General features: G+C 40.8%; 1 protein-coding gene across 2 annotated transcripts in view; it reads right to left on the bottom strand.

The window, feature by feature from the left end:
- The window catches only part of AGTR1 (angiotensin II receptor type 1), a 44,280-nt gene extending 20,810 nt beyond the window's left edge, over positions 1–23,470 (bottom strand). Inside the window, exons 1-3 of one of the 2 annotated variants that reach the window (XM_079101148.1) lie at positions 23,448–23,470; positions 23,058–23,304; positions 13,828–13,910 (exon numbers count right to left, since the gene is read on the bottom strand). The gene's annotated coding sequence lies outside the window, so the exon portion shown is untranslated. Of the gene's footprint in view, positions 1–13,827; positions 13,911–22,906; positions 23,037–23,057; positions 23,305–23,447 lie in introns of those variants that run through there. The other variant, XM_079101149.1, reaches the window with a different exon arrangement.
- Positions 23,471–25,395: the final 1,925 nt, after the last annotated feature.

The raw sequence follows: 25,395 nt of genomic DNA, 5'->3' as shown, positions 1-25,395 counted from the left end.
ACTTTCACCTGAGAGTTTTAGTATTAAGCAAATATTATGCATTAGGCTGCTGGGGTCAAACTCAGCATCTAGGGAAGCATGTTTTGAGGGCAGTAGAAAAGTCTTATCTTAGGATCTGAAGTCCCATTTCAGTTTTCATTTCAGACACTGAAGTTTTCATCTCTAGAAATTCAATTGCAGTCCTTTTTATATGTTCCATGCCTCTACTTAATATGTTCAAACTTTCATCTAGTTTCTTAAACACATGAAATACAAGTTATAATAACCTTTAATGTCTTTGTATAATAATCCTATTACCTGTGTCATTACTAGGTCTGTTTCTATTGATTATTTTTCTTTTCACGTATTGTAATTTCCTGCTTCTTTGCATGCCTGGTAGTTTTATAATGAATGCTCAATACTGTGAATTTTACTTTGTGAGGCATTTGATGATTTTCTATAAAAATTCTCCCAACTTGTTCTGGGAGCAGTTGGGGTGCATGCAGAGTGTGCCTCTTTTGGGTTTTGTTAGGTGGGATCAGAGCAGCATTTAGTCTACGAGTGATGTTTTTCCTATTCCTGAGGCAGACCCTTCTGAATATGCTACCAGATGCCCATGGAGTACAAGATTTTCTGCTCTGGCTGGTGTGAACAGGATCTGTTTTCTGGTCTAGCTAATCTCTGAGGCTCATTCCCTCTAATCCTTTTGGGCAATTTCTCACCCACATGCACTGAAAAACAGGGGACTCTTTGCAGATCTCCAGGACCTTTTTAGGGGCACTCTCTCCTCTCTGGTCGTCTACCCTATGAACTCTAGCCTCCTTGGACTCCCAGCTTCTTCTCCTCAATAAGGAAGCTATTGGGCTCCACTCCACCAGCATCTGCCTGTCCTGGACCACTGCTGAAGGTTCTTCCAGGCAGCAATCTGGGGTGATCTTAGGGTACCCCTCGTTAGTTTCCTGTGCTTGGAGATCACTGCTTTTTGTTTTCTGCTGTCTGCAGCCTTGAAAACCTTCGTTGCATACATATGTCCAGTTTTTAGCTGTTTTGGGTGGGGAGGCAGCTCCAGGGCCTGTTGCTCCACCTTGGCTGGAAGCAGAAGTCCTTGGATTTGAGGTTTGATCTTCTCTGCTCTTTGATTTTGGAAGAACGACTAAGCCTCACCTTCATGAGATCATTTATGAAGTGGGGAATGATTAGTCAGTGGAATTTTATATGGGGAAACATGTCATAATCTATAAGAACAGCCATAAACAAGAGTGGGCTTTTAAAATTAGGACTGAGCTTAATGAACTCCTTTCTCCTTGGAGGAATCACCTGAGCCCTTTCCTCTTACCCAAACAGAGATGCTTACTATATTTATTGCTCTCTTGCCAACTGACAACCTTGCTCTTGGCCTTGGAATCTGCTGGTAAAGGGTCTCCAGGTCAAACAGACAATCTGTCTCTGTCCAGAACCCATAGGGCAAAAACCAAGAAATATTTTGAAATACTATGCCAAAGCTACACCAACACAGCACTGCGGAACCATCAACAGGGTCTGTGTGATTTTTAAGCAATAAAAATCCCATTTTTCTTATTTACACCTTAATTTAAAATAATCATTTTGTCTGAACCATGAAGTAGAAAGAATGCATAAAACTATTAATGGAGAACATCTGCCCACTATTGTAAATTCATGGAACTCACTGGTTTATAAGCAGTACATTAACATTTGAAAAGAAAATTTTTTTTTTGTTAAAGGAAAGATATCTTCCTTCTGCTATATAAAAATTCCAACTTACTAATGTAGAAACGTGAGTGAAAAAATAATAAAACCCTATGACTTTTTTTATTGCATGTTTATTTAGGCCAAACCAGTATGAGGCAGCTAGATTAATTACTTTTATACTGTTAAGTACTGTACATGGTTAATTATTTCATCTAAGTCGTGTCTAAGCCAAACCTGTGAATGCTATTCACGCAGGGCAACCATGATAATTTATGTACTCCCTCTATGCCACAGCCTGTTAATATATTATTTTTGATTTGAAACTAGATGTTAAAAGTTTGCAAGAGGCTTTTAAAGACTACCCCATGACATAAGTTCTGAAATTATGGATTTTGAAATTAAGGTTGACAACATGCTATGATAGCAAGTTATTTCAATGGTGAAATTATAATAGATTTGACCTGAAAAATATATTCTCCTATGGTATATTCTGGTTTATTGACTTTTAAGGTTTCACCTTATGCTTTTAAATTTCTGCTTGATTTTATGATGCAGATGTTTTTTGGGGCCTCAGTAATTTTAAAACACCTATGACATGCACAAAATCTGATTTTACTTACTCTCCCAACTGGCTAATCAGATTCTTAATTGTGGCTACAAGTGCCCAATAACTTCAAGCACTTACAGGGGTACTTACAAACTCCATGACTCAACATGCTAAAGAGATGATAGCAAATTCATTTTAAAAATGTTTTAAGATCAGCTTTTCAAAATTTCCACATCAGGTTCCCAGAGACAATTTGTACATAATTAACTAGAAGAGATTTAAATGTTCTATAAATTTAAAAGTTAAATTTTAAAACATAACATTAAAGTAACATAAAAGAATAAGAATGCGCGCGTGCACACACACACACACACACACACACATAATTAATGAATGAATGCTTCTCCCAGGGTGGCCCTGGATGACCAGCCTTAGCAGCACCTGTTATTAGTAAAGTGTTCTCAGGTCCCATGTCAGATCTACTGAGTCTGAATCTGCATTTTAATAAGATTCCCCAGGTGATCTGGACGTGCACTAAACTTTGAGAAGCACTGTTTAGAGGTGTATTTGGTTGTCACTTATGTTTGCACTTGGATCAAACAGTTTTTCCCTCAGTATCCTGGAGAGCCCACAGCTCACGCCACCAGAGAGTGGCTACCAGGGGAGAGAACCTGAGGTCAGGGCAGGCAAACCAGGCTGCTGGAGAAGCTGTTTGCAGGAGGAGCTTGTGGAATAGTGAGGAAGAAAGACTCCAAATAAGGCAAAGGAGAAAAATGTTTTTCACATAATGCCACTACTTGTCAACTCCATTCATATAATTTCTAGAAGAAAAATAATACAGACCCAGACTTCTTTGCTGGGCATTGGCTCAGAGGGTCTTCACTTGTTTTGGAGGAAGGAACATCTCAAAGGATGCACATACCTGTCCTTGAAGCACATTTTTTAACCTTTTCTCTTTGTTTCTATGAACTATGTGAATTTTTCCATGTAAATATTTTTAAAGAACAGAAATTCTGCTTAAAATGCAGCCACCTTGTGCATCATTTCCTTTTCTTACAGGGACTTTCAAACTGTTCGACCACTAGAGGTCTGTATTACCTATTTTTAAAAATTATAACTCACTGGCTAAGACTTTCACCTCTCAATTTAAATACCTATTTCTATGTTTTAACACTTAAAATCTGTTTATGATCTAACACCAGAAGATAAAAATCACGACACTTTAAGAAATGAAGAAAACATAACAGAGAGCCTTTCCTCTGAAAAGATACAAAGTCTTCCTGCTATTTCTGATGGACAGAGAGCATACCTTCAAACACAGATCAATGGCCAGTTTCAAATCAGGGGAACATTTATTTTCTGCAAAAGGTCTATGCCAAATAGTCCCTGCAGATATTTAAGTTCTGTTTTAATTTTAAAATTTAAAAAGCATTTATTTTCCTATTGCAAGAAAAATTAAGTAATAAAATTCTCATTTAGTTCCATTAAGACACCAACTTGACCACTTTTATGAGGGTTTTTAAATAAAACTTTGTTTTATTGTTCATACTACATTAATTTAAAAATTAATGTCCCTTCAGGCTTGCTTTATTAGGCTCTGCTACAATTTTGTAAACTAATGCATGAGCCTGGGATTTCCTGGTTCCAGTTATTAGAGAGGTGGATCTTGCTGGTGCTACCTACTGAAAGGAGAACTCCCCAAGATTTCACTGTGCTCCTGGGTCATGTGAACATTTCAATAGACTAACCCATTTGGGTCTTTCTGCCAGCTGCAGCCCAGGGTCTGAGCCTTCTGGGAGGCTAAAAATGGGGTTTCCTATTTATAGGACTATCCTGAACAGAAATGATGATTTTTTTCCCATAGCATATGGAACAGACCTCTTAAAACCTCACACACTCATATATTCACATATTTAAATGAAATGGTTGAAAATACCACCGACTTAAAAGCTACAATTTGCTGAGCAGTGCACCAGGGGTTTGGATTCTGGTGGTAGATTTTCATAGATTCTAATTATGCCTGCTTTTGGGATAAGTGGCTACATTTGTTGCCAGGCACAATGCTAAGAGGCTCCCCTCTTTTCTGGGCATTATTGCATAATGTTTCTGGTCCCTGCTGCCTCTAGAAGCAGAAGCAGGCCTGGTGTGGCTTCCCTCTCAGTCTGTCACTTGATTAAAACACAACAATTTGCAAGTGTTATTTGGCAGATCAGCCAGGTTCATTTCAAAGGCTAATATTTAACAGAGGGGGAAAAGAACCAATCCCAACCTTTTTAAAAAGTGTTTTCTATGTATTTGCAGGCAAATTGCCTAGTGTTTTAGATAGACCTCAAAGCTACATTCAAGAATAATTTTAGTAATGTCTTGCACTGCTTGTCTATGTAATCCCGATGATCAGTTTGACAGCAGAAGGGAATGAATTCATAGTGCAATAATTTGTACCACAGACCACAGCATTTAAAGTAGTTAAGTTTGTCTTCATTTCCTGTTGCATTTCTGCCTACGGCTAGTGGCATATGAATTAGCAATTTTCCTCACTGAAATGTGACAGAAAAATATCTGCTTTACTCTAATTCTGAGGATCCCTTTCAAAGCTCATGACTCTTCTCCTATTATTCAAATGACGCTAGCTTATACTTGCACCCAATATCAGTATAAACCTGTAATTAAATACTAGCACAGTGTTCACTTGTATGAAAAACAAAAACAAAAACAAAAACGCTCTATTGTAGCAGTTAAACAACAACAGCAGGATCTCGGGCGTCGATGAACTTGAACTTGGCCGGTTATTTCTGGGGCAGAAATGGTTGGAAGCAAAGCACTGGAGTCAGTTTTAAATTTGGGTCCTGACCCTAACACCAGTCAGCAATGAGGGCCACTTCTGCTCCGTTCCCATTGGGTCCAAGTGGAGCCAATAAGAAGACTTAGCCTGGATGTTTATTTTTGTTGTTGTTGGATTTTGAAAAGCACGGCTGGGGGCGGGGCGGGTTGGAGTGAAGGACAGGGTGCCTGACACCAGGAAATGTCCAGTTACTGCTCTGTGTCCTTCCTGTCTTCATTATAAGTGGCAATGCACTGTGATGGTCCCCCGGCATGGTCACCTCCACGTACTGTGGTGAGAAACGTCAGGACTATGTGAAACAGCTGCTCCCCCAACTCTGCTCCAAAAGTTTTCACCCTTAAAACAAGATCACCCGCTGGGAGCGTTTCAAAGATGATTCATCCCTGGACTGGAGATGTTTGGTCCTTTTTTTTTTTTTAAATATAGTGAACTTTAGATTACTTGAAGTCTCTCTTATTTTTTTTTTCTGATCTGGAGGATGATTTACATTAGTGACTCTGTGCAGACCACACATGGCACTGAGAAAGAGCTAAGGAGAGATAACCACTTCCAGGGCGGTTAAAGACAAGTGAAGAATCTGTTCACATTCAGGAAATGGAAAGAAAAAAATGGGGAGGCTGCTTAGAGTGCCGTTTCCCGCCTTCATTCTTCCACCTCTCGTCATTCAGAGAGGTTTGTTTTCTCTCAGACACTTTCCAGCATCTTTTTTTTGAGAAGAGAAACCTGCGGGCGAGGCACCTGGAGGAAGCTGGGACTCCCTGGCTCTTTCCCTTGGGTGGGATCCTGACTGGATTTCAGGCGTTCTTTTAGCTCACCTTGTCCTCCCAGTGCTGCTGGCATTTGAGGTAGGATGGTCTTATTTTGCAAGGAGCACGGAGGGGACAGTGGCCAGATACTGACGGACAACTAAAACGGTTTCACTCAGAGGAAGAGGACTAGACTTTGGCGGTTTGGCCTGTGAGCACCGGTTTCCAAGGACACAAGGGAGTTACAACAGAGAGACGTGGCCCCTGAAGTCAGGAGCGCTCACTCTCCCGCACAGGAGTTCAGGTCCATTTGAACCAGTTTTCATGCCTCTGTGTGAGGAGAGGGGATCTCCTGGCTTGAGGTGATGTATCGTCTGTTCTCAGAACGTCCCAGAGCTCACTGGGCCACTTTCATGGGATGTCAGTCACCCTGGCAGTGCTGGGAAACAAGTTCCTGAAGAGTCATAAAGAACCACTTGGTAGCATGAACTAGCCGCAGGACCTGGAAAGACACCAGGAAGGGTCCTTCTGGCTTCTATTGCAGTTTAAAGAGTCAGCCGCACACCAGTTGTTTAGAGCTGAGCCCCACATTTTCTGTCAGCTGGGCCCCACTTCCAGAGCTTAGTTTTTAATTCTCTGAGACCAGTGAGTAGCATTCCACTGTGGGAGGCAGGGAGAAGACCAAAGGGGGGCACCACCAAGTAGCTCTAGAGAAGAGGACAGGGCCCAGGGCAGAGCTCCAATGGGGAGGAGGCCGCCCTGGAGGCCGTCCCACGTCTCCCAGTTTGCTTAACCTAGACTGTCTCAGACCACCCTTGGTTTGAGGTCCTGGAAGAGCATTTTACCACACTGCAGTCGGGGTTAAAAGCTGCACAGTGACGCAGCGTGCAGCTGACCCAGGCTTAAAAAGTTCTGGATTCAAATGAGCGGAATAGTTGTTTGAACTCTGTCCATGTCACAGACTTTCTGAGGCTGAGAGATACGTGCACACTGAATTAAATAGGAATCAGATATAATCAGAACTCTGTCCATGTCACAGACTTTCTGAGGCTGAGAGATTCATGCACACTGATTAAATAGGAATCAGCTGGCCAAAGCACAGCTTTACAGTTAGCAGCTATCTTAGTGGGAAGGACAGGTACCAATGGAAAATTCAAGGGTCCGCTAGGAAATATCTATGGCCTATTTTTTTCGGACATTAAAATACTTCCTAATAATAGTTATTTAATTACTGATCTACTCAAATTTGGAACAATTTGAAATATACCTTTGTGACAAAAACAGTGAGAATTTCTTACAATAAGTAAGAATTATGGCATTTTTTGGATCAGAAAGTGCATTATTTTCAAAACTTTTTGGACCACGGAACTTCCCAGCCACTGAGCTGTTGCTTTCCCCTGGGGAATGAGGTTCCACTATCTCCGTCTCTCCTGGTCACTTCTCATTTCTCACTCTTGGGGAGATCTCTAGCCCTGCAATGGAGGGCCATGAGCCGGCAGGACACCACAGATGGGTGCCTTTCCCTCGGTCCTACCTGCTGGAAAGAGTGACTGACTCCTGTGCCCCAGTTGCTGGGAGAGGAGCGAGAGAAAATCAAATTGGCAGGAGAGAAGGCATTCGTCTTCATTTTCTTATTTCCAACCTGCAAGCACAAACTGTTAAAGATCCTTGTTCCCTAATCCTCATTAGGAAATCTTGAAGAATGGCAGGAGAGGTAAGAGCCAAAGGATATGGAAAGACAATGCCAATAAAAATGAGACCAAGTCAAATCTTTTCTCCTTGCTCAGACTATCCATACATTTTTTTGTTGGTGGATTTGAAATTCTCCACTAACTAATTTCATTCCAACTTATATGTCAATGGATGATGCACCTGCAATCCCAAGTGTATCTTTTATTTAGAATTTTCTTGTTGGGCTTGAAAGTAAAATAATTTAAATGGAATGCACAGGCTATGAAACGATACCACGTCCACTGAAACCCCTTTACTGAGATCATTGGTGTTAAGTGTCTAAGAAGACAAAGTTTCTGTGGAAAGTAATCTAATGACAATGTCATGCCGCTCTAAATCGATCACTTAAGAGTTGTTTTCAGGTCCAGAGATACAGGATCACAGATCAGGACTGTCAGCAAATTGTCTTTGAAGTGTAAAACATGCCAAGCAAGATACATAGGTGTCCAGGAGGACATGCGTCTCAAGATCAGTTAAAATTGCTGCCACAGACTTAGCCAACAAAGACTGAGTTGTGGACCTGACCTGTCTTTTAAATCTACAGTTTGGGGAAGATTTCACCATATTTCAAAAGCATTTTAAGTCTTAAAACTGCTTAGGTGTTTACATTCCCTTAATTTTCTTTCTCACGTCCATTCTAAATTTGCTTCTAGTTTGTCAGTTCATATCTTTCAATATATTGTCACTTGTTACATCCATTGAGGTTTCTAATGATTCTGGTCCACTTGCTGAGCCTTGGATATGTCTATGAATTCCTGCCTCAGGGCCTTTGCATCTGCTGGGTCCTCTGCCTAGAGCAATCTTCTCCTGGATGTCCACATAGTTCTTTTCTTACTAGGGAGATTTTCCATAAATCCCCTTTTAAAATTGCAGCATGCCCTCCTACTGCTTCCACACAGTATTCCCACTCCTTATGCCATTCAACATATTAAAACCTTTTACTTGCTGGTTTTTCTCTCCATGTACTAGACTGTAAGTTCCATGAGGGCAGGGATTTTTGCTTTGTTCACAACTTTCTGCTCAGAGCTGACAACAGTAACTGGCATGCCAAGGTCCAAAACTACTGAGTAACTGACTGTAGGATCTATTTCAGGCTGCAGTCCTAGAGAGGAATACATTGCATTTAATAGACCTTCATTCAGAAGGAGTCTTACTATCAGGACATTTTCTGGATTCTCCTACTTTAGAGGAAAACTTACAATAGTTAATAACTGGGGCAAAAGAGTGGAAAACTGAAATGCCATTGGGAGTTGAGCAGTTAAATTAATGTGTAAACGTTGGACACAGGCATTAGGGAGTGGAGGAGTCTGAGGCAAGCAGAGTACACATCCTGCCCTGCTTAAAGGCATTCAGATTTGACAAAGCAACTTAACACATAACCCTCTGAAGAAAATCCATGTACCTCCAGCTTCAAAGAAGCCTCTCCAGTGGCCAGCTGTGGTCAATAGAACCAAGGGGACATTTTCTAAGTCACAGTGTGTTTTTTGGACTACTTTTCAAACTGTATGCTCAGGCCTGGGCATGTGCCTAACTCCACATCAGGACAGGAATACTCAACTGATCAAATCTAATTACATTTGCTTCCCGACTAAATTGTGTATCACCTTCCCCTCTTGTGAGAGAAATGGCCCCTCTTGGGTCCTCCCCATCTGATTATTGCAAACCTAATTGATTTGCGACATTTCATTAATAAAGTTAACTAAAACTAATTATACATATTGAATAAAAGTTTCCTGTGAAATGAATTTTTCTATTTAGCTTAAGGGTTCTTAATTGTTAGACTGAATTGCTGAGAAAGAGCACAGAATTACTTTCTCTCGGGAAATAGAGATAGACATTTTCCCCAACTAATCTGAATTGATGGACGGTGATACCACAAAACTAGACAAGAAAAAAAATGATTAAATATGAAAGCTAAAGGCGTGGAAGCATCTTTCTCAGAAGACAAAATAGATCACACAGATCTCTTTATGGGTCTTCTTCATGTTAAATCAGGTCTATTAAATTGGTCACATTACCTTAAGGAATCTAAAATGAATTAAAAATTTATATTCATTTATTGTTCCATTCATAGAGATTTCCTCTCATTTCACTGGTACGTGCATGCTGTATTTTTCACTCTTTAATTCAAATGGTTTGTTTTGTCTGATTCATCCATCTAATTAAATCTCAATTTTGGCAGAAGTCCAGGGGGAGTCTCCTACCACTTCAATAGCTGGTGCACCGTAGGCCAATTTCCAAAGGACACCTGGTGACGTTCCCTACGTGTTCAGCGTGTACAGATAAACACACTGCATGCAAAACAAAGAGTAGTGCTCCTTACTGGCCAGCGTGGAGGAGGACAGGGCTGGCCCCCTGATGGTATGAAGGATGCTGTCGTCACACAAGCCTCTGTGGCCATCTCCACGAATGACCCACACGCGCCTTGCTTTCATTTTGCCCAGGCAGATTCCTCGCTCTGCATTGCTGAGGAAGACAGCGGTTCCGTCCCCTTCCACCTGTTCTGTGCACTGATGCACTGGAGGGCCAGGAGGCGGCGCAGTGCCCGCCTTTTCCTCTGACCTGGGAGCATCACTGAGCAGCAAGATACAGACTCTGGATGCAGAGACAGCCCTTACCCTCTGGTGCACTTTATCTACCACGCCCCAGCTGTTGGGGAGCACGTGCTTTGTGCAGAAGCATTCTGCCTCGCCTGAGTTCCAGGAGGAGGGACCCTGCTCCTGGCTGCAGGTGGGCCTTGCACGTCACATTGTCCCTGGCGTCCCAGGTCTCCCTGGGTGAGTCTAGCACATATTTAAAAGGCACCAAAGGACTAGTTCCAGATAACTGGCTTCCTTCTACCAGCTTTGAGCTATACTATTATATTTGTGAGATTTCCCAGACTTTTCTGGAATCAAAAAAAAAAAAAAAAAGAAGAAGAATTGTACATCTAAATTTTAAGTCCTCAAGGGAAGGACTAAGAAGTAGGAGGGACAGGGTGATGCCACTGCTGGTACCAGCTAAATGTCCTTCCTGCCAGCAAATCACAGCCTCTACATTCAGGGGCTCATTCTCTGAGCTCTTATCTGCTCGCCGTATCATTTAAGCAAAAGAACAATTGAATAATTTCACTAGAGATAAACTGTGTGACTAGAAGGCTATTTAGAGTAAACTTGCTTACCCTCAAAACAAATTATATTTTGGTTTATTAAACACAAATGGTTAACCTTTACCTTGCTTCCCCCACCACTCCCCCACCACTGGTAAGATTCTGAAATTCATATTTTAGAATCCTTAGCGGTGTGCAAACTTCTATAGTGTATGCTTTCCTTGAAAATAAAAGGAAATGTATAAAGGGAATATTGGCTGGATATTTATATTCCTTTCTCACAGCTAGCTTTATAGCTACTTCAAACCCCCTTATGAGTCAATAACTCAAAGACAAATATGTTTTTAATTTCTTGCCATGTGTAACCATTAGTTCAGGAAACACACATAACAGATTTGCTGGGTCGAGGTGACTGGAAAGGGGCTGAGGCTGCTGTTTCACTAATGGGATCACGTTAGTGAACAAACAATGACTACGAACTTCCAGATAGACTATAATAGGAGGTGAGTATAATAATTAAAACTACTGTGTGTGTCTATCATTCATCTATCAATCATCTCTCTATCCATCCAGCTTTCTATATATTCCACATAAAAACAAAGACTTCTAAACTCATATACATTTCCATAAAAAAGAAAAAAGAAGTGTCCTCATATTTATTTTGTTTGGCTCTCCAAATTGTTTACAAACTCTATTTAAGCCTATACAAATGAGACCCGTCTGTCATTGTAGGAAGACAAACTTTATGGAAAGTCTGCTCTCTTGGAGGTGACGTGATGGCGGTAAACAGACCGACAGTCAAGTGCCCTAGTCCTCAGCTCCCTGTAGCTGCAGGTGCCTCTTCAAATATTGAAGAAATCAAGAACTTTAGAAGACTACATAAACTACTTACTCCCCTGCATTTAAATACACATACAAATAAGAAAAGTAAAAGAGACCTGTGAAAAGTATGTCCCAGGTAATACAATGCCTAGGAAACCGGAAGTTCAGAAATATTTTTTAAAATTTCCAAGGAAGTTAAAATGAGCACACAAATTTTCCACCAAGTGGCAATGAAAGTCCACTGTGCTATTAACACATCTGCTTTGGGCAGTCCTGTCCAGTGGAACTTTCTCTGAGCATAGAAAAGTTCTACTTCTCCACTGTCCACTAGCTCCTTGAGTCTACCTCCTTGGGTCTACCCGGCACTTGAGATGTGGCTGCTGCAATGGAAGAAGTGAATTTCTAATTTTAGTTAATCGTAATTAATTGATATTTAAACCTAAATAGCCACCTATGGCTAATGGCTCTCCTATCAGATGATACAAGTCCACAGATGTTAAGCCATCAAGTACATTTTTTATTCTTTTAAATGTACCAATCAGGTTTTCTCCATTTACTGTAAGTAGATTTCAACATAAATTCTTTGGACCTCTAAAACAAGGTCTGAAATGCTGTTTGCACATCACTGGTTTAAATCAATAAGAGATCAGAGTTCGGTACTCAGAGCTGGTGGAAGTTTTAAAGCAATGTCACAGAGCTCAGAAGGCCTTCTGCCAACCCTGCCTGGGTTTCAGAACAGTGCCTACCGCCCGGGATGGGGCCTTGGAGAGTGTGTTACAGGAAGCCAGGGACACAGTCGCTGGTTAGTGGTAGATTGGTATGACATTGGTTCTTAAACAAACAAAATCCAGCTTTTTAGAATAAAGTATGTTTTGCTAACTCATCTGAAACTCAAAGGTTTGAAGAAGTTTAAAAATTTGAAGTATGTTTTCTTCAGTGTTTTGTTTTTCTTGATTCTTTGGGAAGTTTAGCCTCAAATGTGTCACTTGGAAACGGAAGGTTGTGGAATTATAGGAGAAGGGAAGCAGGTCCAAGAATCACTCCCGGGATTAACCCTCTGGCTTGTACCACAGTAGGGCTGATGAGGTGTCATGGAGAGAGAGCTACTTCTGTCGAGTACTGTAAAGATGCATGCTGTCTTACAATCTCCCCAATAATCTAGTTTTACTGAAGTGAATTTTGTCTGAAAACAGGCACAGCCCAAACCCCCAAGCTTATCTATACAAAATTAAAAAATAAAAAAATAAAAGACAAGAAAAAAAAAGAAAGCGCGCGCGCGCGCACACACACACACACACACACACACACACACACACACCACAAAACTAAAGATAGATGGAACTCTGTAGAATGTGACTATTTTTATCTCCCAGATTAAAGCAGTCCTAAATAGTTTCCTAACACTACCACCAAGGAGTGCGCCTTCCAGAAAGTGTTTCCTATATGCCAATCTGGTGAAGAATAAAGCCACTTCTTCTATTTACCTACCTAACCTCTATTTTGATGCAATAGAATCACAGCATATTCAGAAATGGTACAAGTTACCTTTTCAATTTTCCTGGAGAGAGGGGGGAAGCTGAGAGCTTGCTCTTGGAGTTCAGGGCTTTTGGCGCCCCTCCCCCATTACTGGGATAAGTTAAGGACTCCTTTAAAAATGGGGAAAACATCAGACAGGTTCATGAGACAGGAGTTGGGCAGAAAAGAGCAGACCCAGACGATGGTGCTAGTCTATATGCCAAGTTCTGAGAAATTCACCTTCTGCTGTGGGACCCCATGCTATCCCTGTGCGTCACAGGGCGGGGCTCCATGGCGTGGGTTTAAGGCCAGGCTTCCAACTCCAATTTCATATTACCCCCTGCCCAGCCCCACATCCAAACTGGAGTAAGAAAGAAGTTTATAAGAATGAGACTTAGAGACGTGTGGCTTTTCTGCAGGTGAGCAAGTCACCTTTGAAGATTTAAACAGGTCAGGCTAGACTTCTGGAAGTGAGGGAGGGGCATCCCAGCACAGATACCCCGCTAGGCGGCTGATAAGAGAGCCCAGGTATTTCCTAGCTGGCCCTCAGAAGCCTACACAGCAAGGACAGAACTGCTCAGAGGAGTTACCGATGGCTAAGAAGAGTCTTTGCCAGGGAATTGCAGATCTCTCCCATGGAAGCACCTTGGTTAACTCAAGACTGTTCACATTTCAAGTCATATAAATACATGCAATCTTCATCTCTATGTTGGAAGGGATGGAAGAAGCCTGGAACGTCTCTCTTCTGCTTCCTCTATTTCTTTCACAGAACAAGGTCCTGTGTATCCTTGTTAACTTTTTAAGAAAGCTATGGATGGACACAATGCTGTAGACACAGTTCTCTTACCTGGTGGCCACTTTCTTGGATGTCTTCAGTGATTATTCAGATGAAACCCCATCCGTTCTAGACCAATCTTTCACGTATTAAATCTGCAAAGAAAAAAAAAAAAAGATTAAAGTGATTCATGAATGTGGTCAGATTTTTATTTTTTAATTTATAGAGTAATCATTCACACTGCATATTAAGAATGTTTTTGAAAGGGATGAAATTATCTGTTCCACCTCAAGAACATATTGTCCTTATTTAGAGTTAGGTGGTACCAGGCAGCTGTCAGGGGATCCTATTTTCCTGCCTGCTCATGGTCACCAGCTTCCCCAATACCTCATGGACACACACCAGAGAAAGAACAGAATATTTTTTGGTGAAATAATGTAGTCTTATTCTAAGATGCTTTCTGTAGACATGGCTACTAATAAAAACATGATAATGGTCTGGATATTTGCTTATGCATCTAGAGTAAGCTTAGCTATGTGATCTTTTTAGTAAAAGTTTATACAAGTGTTACTGCACCATAATTTTAAAAAATACCATTGTAAAAGATCTTTTGTTCTGTTTTTCTTTCTCACAGATGTAATACCTGCCTGTAATATAAATGTTGAGTTACAGAAGAATATAAAATAAAATAAACATCTATCTCCTTACCCACTCTTATTTTGTTCCTGGAATAACTTCCTAGAGATAATGAAAATGAAGAAATTGTGTATCCTTTTAGGACTATAAAAAGTGAATGTACATGCATATAAATGTGTGTATTTATGTTCTTTCTTTTTATGTATATTAGTCTGTTCTTTGCTATCTTCATTTGTTAATTTTGCTTAATATTGTGGCAAATAGCTTTCCCAGGTTTCTTATTTATCTCTGGAATTTGTTTATGGTACTTTTTATTGTTTAACCATTGTATGTGTGTGTGTGTGTGTGTGTGCGTGTGTGTGTGTGAAGTCAAATGCATCAATATTTTTTTACTATGAATTTTGAAGATTTTTTAAATAATATTTTTTTAAGTTGAAGAGTTATTCAAACAGATAATGTATGGGTTACTGTTTGGTTTGAGCAGCTACATATTTAAACTTTACTGTAGTATGGTAAGAGATGAATTTGGAATTAGAAGGACCTACTAGCAAAAGGCATTTCCTGTAAGGTGGCTTCTTCTTTAAAATGCCAAGGTGCTGTAAAAACTACTGGCTGTTTTGTAAGGCTGAAATGTAGCTTAGGAAAAAAAATTACAGAGAGGGTCAGATTTACAGTAAAAGTCTCCAGAGAGTTAATGGTGGTTATCTAAGACCTGAAATCCAGAGTGAGTTATAAGGAAAGTAACAGAAATCACAAGACAAATAGCAAGAAGTATGAAAGTAATAGGGATTCTTTTGGAAGGAAATTTGGAAGTCATGTAAAAAAAAATCAAACCTGAAATTAATAACCTCAAACCATTTTTAAGATTTATTATATATATTTTGAATCTTTCTTTTCTGCTCCACAAATATGCAGGCATTTAACAAACATACATGACTTTTTTCACAAGTCAGTGCTAATACAACCAAATTACTTTCAATAGAACACCAAGAACCCAAGTCAGACTTTAAAGGCATCTTGACAAGAACCTACACACACACACACACACACACACACGGTAATTTGATTTATATTCTGTACATTGCTTTGTTTACTTATAATTACTTTGTCAGTAAATATTATTAAATACATAAAATATTATATACTTATGCAGAATGTACTTGTATAAAATAAATACTGCCTGTATAATTTTCTACCACATGACTTAAAAATGTCCTGTTGGCGTACCTCTTCTGTCAGCACATCAAAGGGCAGGGCATGTGCAAAAATTCATCAAGCAGAATCACATTAGGTCCTCCCTGTCTTGATAACTTGGCAGTGACTGGACATGTGAAGGGCACAGGCTGGGAGATGTCACAGTGCCACGTGTTTTATGTGAAGTGACATCATTTGTATGGAAAGAGTTTATTAAATTTGGGTTAATGGAGCATTCTTGTTCTAGAGGCTGCCATGCAGATGTAGAGCCATACTAAAATGCATGGGAGGGCTAGGGTTGTGGCTCAGTGGTGGAGCGCTTGCCTCGCATGCGTGAGGCGCTGGGTTCGATCCTCGGCACCACATAAAAATAAATAAATGAAATAAAAGTGTGCATAACTTAAAAATATTTTTAAAAAATGCATGGGAATCAGTTATAAAGAAGAATTTGGGTCAAAATATATGAAAAATGATAGTGATAAGATTGTAAATTTATGAAAATTAATAGGAGAAATTCTGTGAGTTTTTCAATCTGTTTAGGAAAAAAATATTGATACAGATTAAATGAAGCCATAACCATAAATATTTGGGCTTGGTGAAACCAGTGGGACTCTAAGTGGCCATCCGGAATGACCGTCTGTGCTTTCTTTGTGTTAGCATATGAAACTCTGCCTGCTATGTGCAAAAGTTCTCCTGGGCATCACTTCCCTGCAGCCGCCACCATAGGGCATGAGAGCAACCCTGGGCTGACTGTGCCCTAACCTGCAACTTAAAATCTAGACTCTATTGTTAGTGTCATCTGAATAGCTTGAGATCTAGATCCAAGCAGCTGGTGGGATTCTGTCTCTCAGAGATGTGCCTTCAACACTGAGAAAGTCACAGCTGCTCAGTCCTGTTGGCACACCTCGAAATTCATGCCTGATCTCAGGGAACCCAGACTCAGCTCAGTCTTCTGACCACCTGCAGTGAGCCCCCCATCCAAATAAGAGGCATTTGGTGGGACCCCTCTGACAGCTGTCAATCTGTGTGCACTGGGATCTACAGTTTAGGGACTGAATTATTTGGGGAATAACCGGTTTAAAATAAGTCACCACTTGCTTGGGGACAGTCTGCTTAACAGCTATAGTCAACTCTGGTTTTATAAACCATGCTTGTGATAAATAAGCATTCGTATCCAAGACCAAAACAGCAATACATATTTGAGTTTTGAGTTGGAATGTTGAATAGTGTATCTGGTTCAAAAGGCAACTGTTTTTTTTTTTTTGTTTTTTGTTTTTTTTTTTTTTTTGCAGTGCTGGGGATCAAATCCAGGGCCCTGTGCGTACAAGGCAAGCACTACTTTACCAACTGAGCTATCTCCACAGCCCAAAAAGGCAACTGTTTTTATAACATCGAAACACCAAAAATTCAACAGTAAATTATGGGAGAATAGAGATATATCAAGAGTTAATTTTTAACATTATGTTATCCATTTCCTCCTTTCCCTCCTCCTCCCTCCTTCCTTCCTTCCTTCCATCAGGGTCTTGCCATGTTACCCAGGTTGGTCCCAAACTCCTAGGCTCAAAGGATCCTCCTCCCTCACCTCCCAAGTTGCTGGGACAATAAGTACAGGCCACCAAGCACAGCTATCATTCTTTTTTAAAAAGCTTGATTGAAGTCAATGATATATAACCCCCTCCCCCGACACACATTATGTGCATACATTTTGACGAGTTTGGATGGGCTTGCATCATTTTAGTATTTCTTGGCCAACTAAAACAGGAATTTCTAGAATTCTTCACTATGACACTTAAAGGCAAATGTTATAACTAAGATGCAATTGGATATGCAGATGCTAATTCACAATAAGGGGGGGTTAGGGAAGAATAGTGTTACTTTAGGTAGAGGGGAGGGGAAGGGGTAGGAAGAGCAGTAGAGTGAAACAGACATTACCTCATGTACTTGTATGACTACATGACTGATGTGATCCTGCAGTATGTACAATCAGAAAAATGAGACATTATACTCCATTTAGGTATGATTTATCAAAATTTATAAATGCATTCTACTATCATGTATAACTAATTAGAAAAAAAATTTAAAAATTGAAAAAGATACATTTGATTTTAGTTTTCATATGAAGAAAGTAGGACTTGATTTCAAATGATAACTTTGAATACATTTTCAAATCATTAAAAAGTAGGCATCGTAGTGGCAAGCGGAGCAGGCAGCAGCGAGGGTGCAGGATTTGCGATCAGAATCTCTGCGTCTGAATCTCGGCTCTCCCGGTTACCCATGGGTGAGCTGCTTTCCCCACCATTACTCAGTACCCCAACCTATAAATTGGGGATACAGTAGTGACTCAGAGGCTCATTGTGAAGATTAAGTCAAAGATCACATTTAAGAACTGAACATTGCATTTAATACAGGATATGAACTCAATCAATGTTAGTTTTATTAACATGTGAGTTGATTAAAAGGCCAAGAAACTCACCTCTAGGTAATCATTTTAAACAAGACCTGCACGGTGCTTCTGTGACTTTCATGTGTGTTTGGATCTCTTGGGGGCTCTTGCAAAAATGCAAGTTCTTATTCAGTGAGTCTGGGTGGGGTCTGAGAGTTAGCATTTCTAATAAGCTCCCAGGTGATTCTGAAGCTGCTGCTCTTCTATGTACTGTGACACCCGAGGTCACAGAGGACGGTTGGTTGCTCTTGTTTGTCATATGCTGTCTCCAAAAGGATGAAGGTGGGATGTGCATAGACTGAATATGCTTTCCAGGTGTGTCTAACTGTCTTGCAAAAAGCCTCTGAACCCCTAAAGAACCACTGGCTTGGTAGTTCAACATTTTATTCTTCCTCAGTTTCTTTTCTCAGTCTTTACTTTCTCCTTGACACTGCTGCTTCAGATTGAAAAAATGGTATTAACGCCTGGTTCCCCAGTTAGTAAGGCTGAAGCATCGACTTTCATTTTATTGTGTATAACAGGACAATAGAATAGTCTAAGGGTTTTCTTTCCAAATTTCCTTAGAATATCTCATTTCTCTTTTAAAATGTAAGGATCTGAAAAATACGTTTAACATTTTCTGTAGTATCAACTGAAAACATCCAACCAACAAGCAAGGAAGTGACTTGTGAAGTGGTAACTCACGGAACGTAAGAACCCATCGGATGTGCTCCCAGGTGTCACAAGGACAGTACTTACTACGGAAGTGACTGGAACCCAAGGATGCAACCACATTAGACATTCTACTGGTTTGAAAGGCAGGACAGAAGGAGGGGCTGTTTTTAAGTGTCTTCCCTTTTAAAATACGAGTTTATCTTCACCTAATTCCTCCCTCCCTCTCCCCCCTCCCTCCCCACCCCCAGACCATTTTGATACTTTATGTGTCTTCAGGGCCCAACATGGCTCAGATTGCTAGTATTCTACTACTAGCTGCTACTGTTGTTGATACATTTCACAGACATAATTCTTCAATTTCCAAAGCAGATAAGAGCTTTGATTAATATAAAATGAGAAAATATTGGAAAAAAGCAGAGGGAGTGAATCAAGCCATCATAAATTCTCTTTAAGAGCACCCCGCCATAAAGGCATTTCCAATATTCTTACTCTGCATTTAACCAGAGTACTTAGATCCATTGATCTAAGTAAGATTTTATACCATTTGGTAAAGATCAAGGCATTTTATATGCATATAAAATTAATAAGAAACCACTTAGAAGTGGATACAAATCAAAGGATTATTAATTTCATGATTTTAAATTTTAAGCACATCTAGAGCTTGAAATAGGAAAGAACAAATCATGGAAAACAAAGCAAACTCATAGGTGACCCATTTTCTAAACTTTTAAATGTCAGAAAAGTAATCAAATATGAGAATAGTGACACATTGAAAAATATTGGGTATGGGAAGGACACTCTGACAGTCATTGTCAGATTCTTAACATTCATTTCTACTTAAGATGCTCAGATGGTGTACCTATCGAGGAACCAAACAAATCAGACAAGACCAAAAGCAAATCGTTCCCAATTAATCTGTAAGAATAAAGTCAAAGGAAGCAGTCATATAGCATTTGTACTATAGAATCAATTCTCTGATAGTGAAATATTTGGAAGGACAGTTTTAGTTTTCATATTCAAGGAAGTTTTTCCCTCATGAATATCTGCTATGAATAGAAATCAAAATTGGATAGCAAATCTTTAATGTTAAAGCTAGCAGTTACATTCACTTGTCATTTCCATGACTAATCTAAACACATACTTTGTTTTCTATTGACATTAGAGTTATAACTAGCTAATAAAATGTGGAAAATTTATAGCTCTTTAAATTTTTTTTTTTTTTTGGTTGGGCTCTGATTGAGACATATTTTAGAACTTTACTAGGATAACCATAGTTACTAGCCAAATCAGTTAAACATTAGTTCAAATCTCTGTGGATGCTCCCTGATTTAAGGTGATTTGACATGTTAAGCTATTCAAAAATTGTTTTTTAGAAGCTAAAAATCCTTATCATAAATAAAGTAAAAAGTGATAGCTAAACTTAGGATAGAAATTAAACAAAATTTGCTTATCAGAGATATAGTGTATTACTTGAATAAGCACCTACATGAAATGAAATGCAAGTCATGTTAATCCAATCTCTTGGGGTGATTTGGAAAGAAAACCCTTAGAACTATTTTTGAAGGAAAACATAGCACTTTTTGGCCTGGACGCATTGAAAAGCTGACTTTTCCAGTTTGCTAAATAACATAGGAGGAAAGTGTTCCTAATCTGGACTTGGATACTTCTTCACATCTTCTGCTCCAGACCCATATTTCCCTATTGCCACAGTGTGCCCTCGAAGTAGCTGTTTAATCTTTGCAACACTTGGACATACATTTCTAAGCAAAATTCTTAATTACTAGCCTGCTTGGGAGCATCTTTGACCTTCCCCATTCATGACTGGGCAAGAAAAGGGGCAGGTAAACCCAAAGGGTGAAGCATGGGCAGCTGAAACATGTAGATATAATGGGACTCAGTTCCTGGAACAGATTTGACAGCAAAATACAGTAACTCTCAGTTATCTGCTTAGACAGGGCACTGACAGCAAGGAAGAGCCATGTATCATGTATCATGCATTTAAACTGTGAGTTTCAGATTCCTCCTCAGTTAGGCATTTTACCTGGGCTTCTGTTAAGTAGCAGATTATACTTTCCTCATTTCCTCTCTAGAATAGGGCAGGATACTCATTACTATTAATTAGTCAAAGTGACAACAGTAATAATTTGCAGCAACATCAAAACAAAATAAAACAAAATTATAAACACATATCCACACAATTCCAATCTCAACTAGGATGATGACGAAGAAAATTGAGAAACCTAACAGTTCACAGTTTGTCTGTCTTTGAACATGACCCAAGGTAAGAGAGAGGGGAGAGATTTAAGCTCAGGGAGCTATGGAACAGGGAGCTTTGCCAGAGCAACAGTGACCAAGAGACATTTTGTAAATCTCAGGGAGGGCCATCAGTGGGGCCAGTGGAAGAATGATCAGTTTTCTTCTGAGATGAACGACGGGCAGTTGATTTCCTTTCGGCTCAAAGACTAGCAGAACCAGAATTCAAGACCTCACGATGAGAACCGAGAACAATGAAGTCAAGGAGAAAAAACTAGGGAGAAAAAGGAGCCAGAGTAGTAAGAGTTTTGAAACTAATAATCATGAAATTTTAGCCAGTTGAGGCTCCTCCCTGAACCACGTTATAGGAGCTGCCAACCATAATTTACAAGATGGACACTCGGATCTATCATTGGAGACTTAATGTTTGTCCAGGCAGATAATTTAGCAGTAAAATTAGACAATTTTGAAGACTGCCAATATGGGCTAACAGGTTAATTTTTTTCAGATTTTTTTTTTTTAAAGCAACAACCAAGAAACCAAAAGACTCAAGAGCTTTTACCACTGGAAGGGGACCTTATGGGCAGAGACCTAAGGTTCACAGTTGAATGGCTAGTGAACAGCTAGTCCCCAGTCCCTTCTCCCTGTGCTTCCCTGCCCTGCGCTGTTGCCAGCGAGGGTGGTGGAGAGGAAGAGGGTCCTAGGACAACATCACTAGGGAACCCATCACAGCCTAAGGAGGGATTATCTACATAGGGCCTTTATAGCTATGGAATCACTACAGGAGAAAAAGGATTTTGTTTGTTTCTTTAACCCAGGGTACATGCTAGGCAAGCGGTCTACCACTGAGCTATACTCTCAGACCCCCAGTTTCAGTTTTAGAGAAGATCATAAAGGGGTGAAAGTTTGTGCTAAGATAAATAAACACCTGGGGCCATAGACCCCTCTGCTGGTAATTGCCAAGAGAGTTATGTTAGGGAGGAAGCACCTTCAAGAGGACACAAGTTGCTCAATATTTATAAACAGGACTACAGGGTGTGGGGCTTCTTGCCTCCCTTCCTCCCTATTACTCTCTCTTCCCAGAATGACACAGGAAATAAATGCAGCCAAGATCCAAAAGTGACCCCAGGGGAAAGGAAGCACCCAAACTTGCACTGAGCAGAGAGGCTTCTGAGGGCTGGTAGTGGAGTTTGGATACTTAATGAGGTCATTAGCCAACAAAGATTAGGTAAAGAGATGGCCCCAGGAGGGTCAATGGCCAGGTCTCTCTAGTGCTTGCCCAAAGAAAATGGAAGAGGAGACACTCGAGAAGATTTGTTGAGCTCTTTGGCGACCACAGAAGGCTGGCACTGTGCAGAGGCAGAAGTGGACATTTGTTTAGGAGAACTGGAAAACGGGGTGTTAGATAAGTGGAGTAGGGAACCGCACAACAGACTCTGCTCAGTCCGACACAGAAGTCTGTCTTTCACTAAAATCCAGCCTTAGTTACAAAAGTGCGCAGGTCAAGGTTGTGGAGACGGGGTATGGAGAAGCTCTGCTCCCTTGTGCTCCCCATTCGGTGCATCTCCTGGGAGCACCTGCGGGTAGGAGAGTTTGGCACCGGTGGGGACTGTGTCCGATGCCACTTATCCACTGGTAGGGGTGGCAGGGACAGGGGGAAGGGGAGATGAGCGGTGCGCGACGCTGCCTGGGAAGCAGAGGGTTAGGCAGAGGACGCTTACTTAACTTTACATTAAGAGCGCACAACTTTTCAAAAGGAGGGCCCGCGGGGTCACGCGGGCTTGCCTGTCAGCTCTCAGTTACAGACTAATCCAGAAGCCTCGGAAGAAAGTTGACTCGGCCGCCTCCCATGTCTCCTGAATTCTAGCTTGTACTCGGAAAAGCTAGGTCGAAACCAAATGAAAATTTTTGGAGCGCGCGCTGCAAATAAGCCCAGGCTGTGGCCTCGGTGCCAGAAGCCCCTCACCTGACCTGGGGGCCTGCGGCTGGCTCCGGAGGGAGCGCGACAGGAAACGCGGTGGCTCTCCCGGGTCCTGGGGAGCCTCCCAGCGCGGCATCCACCGCGGGCTGCCACTCCCGCCCCTGCAGTCCCCAAGCAGGCCAGGAGGTCAGGGGCACTCACCCTGTCCGGGGCGCTGCGCCACGTCCCGCAGCGAGCTGGCTGCGCCTCGCCTCCGTGCCCGGCTGTGCGCCCTCACTCTCTGGGTCAGATACAGCCGATGGCCATCGATCGTTGCCAGGGTCCGGCAAAGCTGGCAGCTGTGTACCCTCACAGGCGTCCTGCCGCTCGCTACTGCCTAGGATCCCAGCTGTCAGGCGCTGCGATCAGCCTCCAAGAGGCAGCTCCAAATTTATAGCAAGGGGTGTTGCTGCTCCGTGGGTTCCAGGGATGAGACTGTTTTGCCTTCCTCCTCCGCCCCGCCCCAGGAGACCCTCCCGGCCCAACCCCGCCCTCTCCAGATTCTGATGGCCGCGCGGATGCCACAGGCGTCCCATGTCCCGTGTCACCTACCCAGCGCGCACCTGCCCTGGAATCCCGCATCCCATCCTGAGGGGTCCCGAAGGAAGCGCGGGAGCTGGTGGTAAAGGAGCATCGTGTTTCCACGGAGATAAATGTTACCTCTCTCTCTCTCTCTCTCCTTCTCTCTCTCTCTCTCTCTCTCTCTCTCTCTCTCTCTCTCTCTCTCTCTCTCTCTCTCTCTCTCTCTCTCTCTCTCTGTTAAGGATGAATCAGGAAACTTCCTTGTCTTTCCTGTAACTCAAAATTTGGCAATACTGTTATGGATCATGGATCACATAGATTAATTTCAAGGTTCTAAAATGAAAGGGTGGATTTTCATTTCCTCCTATTGGATATGCTACCCAAGTTGCTTGTTTTAAAGTTATAAAACTAAATATCACCAAATATTTGCCAACAAGTTAATATCAATTCTTTTAAAACTCTTACCAAAAAAAAAAAAAAAAAAATTGAAGGGTAAAAGGAATATTTCCCATTGCATGCTATGAGGCCAGAACTACTCTGGTACCAAAACCAGATAAAGAAATCACAATAAACAAATAAAAAACCACAGGCCCTTATCTTTTCTGAATACAGATTAAAAAAAAAAAAAAAAAAAAAAACCAAAAAAACCTCTCTGAAATGGTGAGAATTAGAATCCAGTAACACATAAAAATGACTATATACCAAGATCAAGTGAGATTTATCCCAGGAAAGCAAGATGAGCTTACCAAAATGAGTTAATGTGTTAAACCATATCAACAGAACAAAGGACAAAACCCATATCATCACATCAATAAGATAAAATAAAAAAAATCAACTTGACAAAATATAACAACCTTTCATGATAAAAATACTCAACAAACAAGGAAGAGAAAGGACTTCCCCAAAGAAGAAAGTCTATCTTTGTGAACCTCCCTAACATCATAGTTAATGTTGCTCAACAATCTTTTGCTACCCAGAACAAGATTTTGTGTCTAAGACCACTAGAAAGACAAGATGTCTGATCTTCCCACTCCGCAACTTTGTAGTAGTTTTTTTTGGGGGGGAGGGTAGGTAACAGGGATTGAATTCAAGGGCACTCAACCACTGAGCCACATCCCCAGCCCTATTTTGTATTTTGTTTTGAGACAGAGTCTCACTGAGTTACTTAGCGCCTTGCTGTTGCCGAGGTTGGCTTTGAACTCGAGATCCTCCTGCCTCAGCCTCGCAAGTCGCTGGAATAACAGGTGTGCACCACCATAACCAGAGCAGTTAGGCAAGAAAAAGAAATGAAAGGCATCCAGATAAGAAAGAAAGAAAAACTGTTTGTATTTGCACATGACATGATCTTATAATTAGAAAACTCTAAGCAACCAAGAAAACAAAACCAAACAAAACAGAAAAATAGATGTGACTTTTAGAACTAATAAATAAGGAAGGTTTCAGAATATAGATCAATACAGAAAAATCAGTGGTATTTGGATATACTAGCAATGAACAATCAAAAAATGAAATGAAATAATCCCATTTACAATAGACCAAGGAATAAAAGTGCTTAGGAATAAATTTAACCAAAAGCATAGAAGTGCCCGGGAACGTAGCTCAGGGGGAGAGAGCATGCTTAGCACAGGCAAGGCCTGAAGTTCATTTCCCAGTACTGAATAACACAAGATGTACAAAATATGTTCCCTAAACTGTACCAAAAACATTGTTGAAATGAATTATATTAACTCTAAATAAATGGAATCACATTCCATTTTCATATACTGGAAGATCTAATATTACAAAAATGAGGTTACCCCCAAATGATCTACAAATTAAACACAATCCAGAACAAAATCCTGATAAGCATTTCTTTCTTTCTTTCTTTTTTTTTTTTTTACAGAAATTAGCAAGGGAGTCCTAAAATTCATGGGATAGTGCAAGCCACATAGAATAGTGAAAATAATTCTGAAAAAGAACAAAGTTAGAGGACTCACAC

This window comes from Sciurus vulgaris, assembly GCF_902686455.1.
Source record: "Sciurus vulgaris genome assembly, chromosome: 10".
NCBI lineage: Eukaryota > Metazoa > Chordata > Mammalia > Rodentia > Sciuridae > Sciurus > Sciurus vulgaris.
Note: the sequence above shows the minus strand (reverse complement) of the source record. Positions and strands in the feature narration are given on the sequence as shown.